Here is a 4854-nt window from a genome sequence, read left to right as displayed (position 1 = left end):
GCTGCTTGTTTTCGTCTCTTTTTTGTTGTTCTGCTAAATGGGCGTCTTTGTGTTTATTTTTTGCCACAGCTATAAAAAAAAGAGAGTGACTGTAATTCACTGGCGGAAGAATACTAGCGCACTCGGAGACAAATGTGTACTTTTCAAGGGGGCTCATGTGAACCCTCCAACCAAAATAGGCCCGGCCAAATGGGGATCACCAGACATTGGATTTGACACTGAACACAACAGGCTTTCTCACGGATGGCTGTAAATGCTCAGACATCTGCATTGGTGTGTATTAATACCCCCCCCGCTGGCCCCCCGCTACTGTAACAAACTCACTTTTGTTTAACAACCTCTCCGATGAAGAGAACAAGCCTCAAAGCGTTTCTGGACAAACAGCACGCCGGCCCAGCCACTCCGAAAACCTCTGCAACCCATCCGGCCTGCTTACATACACAGGGCCCCCTCTGTGTATGTGTGCGTGTGTATATGTGTGTGTTTGTGGACCACATGCATTCATACATTATGTTCATGTTCACTTATAGTGTTGTTTCTGTGTGTGCGAGTGTGTGCGTGTGTTTTCATGCAGCCTGAGGGTATTAACCCTAATTATAACATTCTTCTGATTAATCGTGTCTGCTCGCGGGCCTCGGAGGGGCGGCGCTGTGTGCAGCTCATGCAGCAGGACCACACACTCTATAAATAAAGTCTGAGTCAATAACAACGTTAAGGATCACTCATAGTCTTGTCAGCTCTGTTTGCCAACACACTGAGACCCACACACAAACACAACCATGCACACATATTCTGGAAAAGGGTCTAATCACCTGCGGCGCGCACCAACACTACTGCGGGTACACACAGATGCGCGTGCATGCGTGTAGCCACATTTGGACTCTCTCTCACACACACACACACTGTTTGCTTTCTTAATCAGTGCGTACCATTAAAGATGAAGACAAATCACACCTGCACAGTTCCTAAACTAAGACATTACTTTTATTAATGAACTGCTGCCCCCTGCTCTGAAAAGGCTATTATTTCTTTAATACACCCCAGAGTGTAGTTACATGGAACTATTTTAATGACATTTCATACTGCCAGATAATGATAAATTTTTGGACGGGTCTTTTTTGCTCAACACAAGCTGCCGTATTCAAAGAAATCCAAATGAAATAACCTGATTTTTCCCCTCAAATTATTATTTTTTTTCCTTCTTCTTTTTAATGCTCCTTTCTTTTCCACAGCATGAAACTGGTTAGTGCTGCTAGTGTATTTATCGTACCACAGACATATTTGATGATGATCTTATTGTTCTCACTGACTCCTGGCCTGGATTGTTTTCTCTTGGTTGCAGCACAGTTATCTATAGTGCTAAAATCTTTCCTGGTGCCGTCCTTCAGATAAAACTTTTTACTAAACCCAATCACACACACTCTCTTTCGTTGTTACTCTCAAAGAGACCCACAAACTGAGGCAAACACTTGCAGCGTTGTATCACCATGTGATCCAGTAACTCAGATCTGAGACAACCCCCCCGGGTTAAAGAATTTGTTTTTTACCTCAGTGTTGTGATCTAACATGACCTCCAGATCATGCCAGCAGCTGCTTCTGTCATTCTCACTATGTTAAGCGTGTGTGTGTGTGTGTGTGTGTGTGTGTGTGTTGGTGTGTGGACACTTTCTGATTGTCTCTACCATGTGTTTCGTGGTTCTTGAGTAACTTTTAAAGGATCATATAGTCAAATAGAAAGCTGCTGGCACACTAGCTCAGTGGTTAGCACAGAGGGGTTTTGGTTTGAATGTGATCACCAGCTGGCTGGTGTTAGCATGGCCTCCTTCTGTCTGTGTGGGTTTAGTCCAGATGTACTGAGGCCAGTTTCACACAGAAAGACTTTGACTATGGCTTAGGTAAAAGAAACAGTCAAACCTTCGATAGATGTATAAATTAATCAGTGGCACAAGGCAGATTAACCAATGAATTCTGGGTAAATGAAGACTTTGTTTACCCTGCCAAAAAAGTGTCTTCTGGAAGAATTCATCAGTTACAATAAGACACCACTAGAAAAAAATCAGTCAATTCAAGTATAATGATAACACTCTTGCAGCTTATCTGTTCTCTAACTCCTCTTAGACACATTGATCTGTTGATCAATCTGAACGAAACTTCCAGGATCATATATACAACATCTATATAACTTCTGGGAATTATATTTACAACACTCAAAGTTATATATTTTATATGTATCTGATCTCAGAATGAATGGCATGTTATATAACGTGTACGACATTGCCTGTATTATGTGTATGTTGCTGTTTGTAAATAACATTTTTAGTGCAGTGTATCACGGTGCATATCTGTAAATAAATGTTCAGAACACAATTGAGCTTGAAAACAACAAGAGCAATACATATATGTTTTATTAAAAGTGCGAGACCCAATGGCCTTGAAAAAATAATAAGAATTGCTAGTAATAATAATAAAAAATGAAATTAATAATAATATTTGTGGGGAAGCGGAAGCACCAGTTAACAATGCAGTTCATTAGTGCTGGGAACAAGTCCTGATATCTGCCACAGACAGTAACCTTCTCTGTCTCCCTCTGATATTTGTCAAAAACAGGCAGTGTAGACTTTGTACACATTGTTTTTATCTAGACATTGAGAGTTTCTTTTAGCTACAACAATCTCGGCCAGTCTTTTACTGTAACGATTTAATGTTTTTGCTTTTTCAAGTGGTAACTGAACTAATCACACTGGCACTTGTATTTTGTCTGAAACATCATTGAAACTCTTGCTTAGCAAACATATGAGCAGCTGTCAGTAATGTTAGACCTTCAGCTTCCTTTGTAAGTGATTGTGACAAGGCAAACAAACACATTTTGACATTGATTAACAGTTTCTTGGTGGTGCTTTTATTTGTGAATTGTTTGATATTTTCCTTTATGGATTACGTTGTCAATCGCTAGCTGACCATACAGCTATAGCTGATTTAGACTTCTAGAGTGAAACTTTGTAGAGTCTATGATGTAACCTATGCAAGTGGACAGCATTTATATTTGTGCTGGTGCATTACCTTTAAGTTAAACGTGTGGTCGTGTCCCGGTGTGCACGTCAGGTTATGGTGTGTGGTTATGTTGTACCTACAGTGTAGATTTCCCACAGAAGCATATCTCCCCTGTGAAGAGCTTTATAATGCTGATGTTAAGTGTCCAGAGAGGCAATGGTGGAGATAGTAAAGACACATGAGGTATTATTATTTTATTTAAACTGGCTCTGGTAATGTGGTAAAGGTGTCTGTTCAAATCAATTTAGAAATTTATCAGCCATACTACAAGTAAAACCAGGATGACATTCTTCGTTTAACAGGAAAAATCTGTGATTGTTCAGTGATTGCAATGAATTTTTTTTTTTTTTGCATTTGGTGACACATTCTCAGTCGTTGGAGATTGAGGGTGTTGCATGCTCAACACCCCAAGGATGGCCAATGCTAAGCGATTGCACAGGTCACCTGGTGGGAGCCAAACGGTTTCCAAACAATTGTTTCCAAATAATCGTTGTCTAATTCATAAGTGCACACTGATTGGCAACATGTTGCAATCAGTTGGAGTCAGTCTGCACTGAGAAGCACAACTTGTCTGTGTGTCTCTTTACAAAAGGCGACCCAACTCATCTGGTTGTATTCTGGTTATACTGTTATATAAAATCAAGGTTGTTAAATGTATGTCATTTCACAGGTAAATTGCCTTTTTTAAAGTAACTATGTAATTATTTGTGGAGAACTTTCTGAATTTCTGTTTCACATCTATGAGGTTCTGGCCATTTAATCTTGCAAAGGCAACAAGATTGCGAGTTTATTGCTCACAGTAGAAATTATTGATTTATATGGCATTTTTGCATTTATTTGATAGTGACAGGAAAGGAGTGAGAGACAGAGGGGGAAAACATGTGGCTGGGTCGCACTCAAACCCGGGCCACTGAAAATCAATACTTGATGCCTGTAATTGAAAACAGTTATGATTCAGTTGTGGAAGTCACTGCATGGGCTCAGGAACACTTAGATAAATCACTATCTGTGAACAAAGTTTACTATTTTTATCCACAAATGCTGTATCATGCAAAAACGAAGCCAACATGATCCACAAACACCATTTTTTGAGGCCATTTTCAATGAGCCATTGAGCTTATTTAAAATTTTTATTGGGCCATTGAGCTCATTTAAAATGGACTAAGGCAAATTGGAAAAAATATTGGACAACATGGACACCACATCCTCTGGACTAAAGAGGATAGGGAGTATCCGGCTTGTTATCTGCACTCAGTTCAAAGGCCTGCATCTCCGATTGCATGGAAATGTGCCATCCAGGATGACTTTTTCAAGGTAGGCCTTGCATATTTCAGCAAGACAGGAGTAAACTGCATGCTGCATCTATTATAACAGCATGTGTGAGCATAGTGTAGTTGCTGAATTGGCCTGCTTGCAGTTAACAATTAAAAAGAAGACCCTGGAATATTGAGCAGCTACTATGCTATACCTGAAAACAGTGGAACAACATTCCTCTTCCAATACTTGGAAGAGGAACTCACTTCCCAGACATTTATGGACTGTTGTTAAAATACGAGGAAATGCTACACAGTGGTAAACATGATCCTGTCCCAACTTTTTTTAAGACATGTCACTGCTGTTCAGTGTTCAGTTGTTTTTCCCTTCTTTTCTATGTTGATTTGTGAATAAAATATGTTTTAGGAGATTTGCAAATCATTGCTTTCTGTTTTTATTACATTCTACACCAGCGGGTCCCAACCTTTTTTTGGAAATTCAATATGATAAATTTCATCAGTAAAGCCTAGCTGTATTCTTGGCAGTTGC

Source organism: Perissodus microlepis, chromosome 14 (assembly GCF_051167445.1).
Source record: "Perissodus microlepis isolate ML-2025 ecotype Zambia chromosome 14, ASM5116744v1, whole genome shotgun sequence".
In the NCBI taxonomy this organism is placed as follows: Eukaryota; Metazoa; Chordata; class Actinopteri; order Cichliformes; family Cichlidae; genus Perissodus; species Perissodus microlepis.
The sequence above is the reverse complement of the archived record's forward strand: the minus strand, read 5'-3'. Positions refer to the sequence as shown.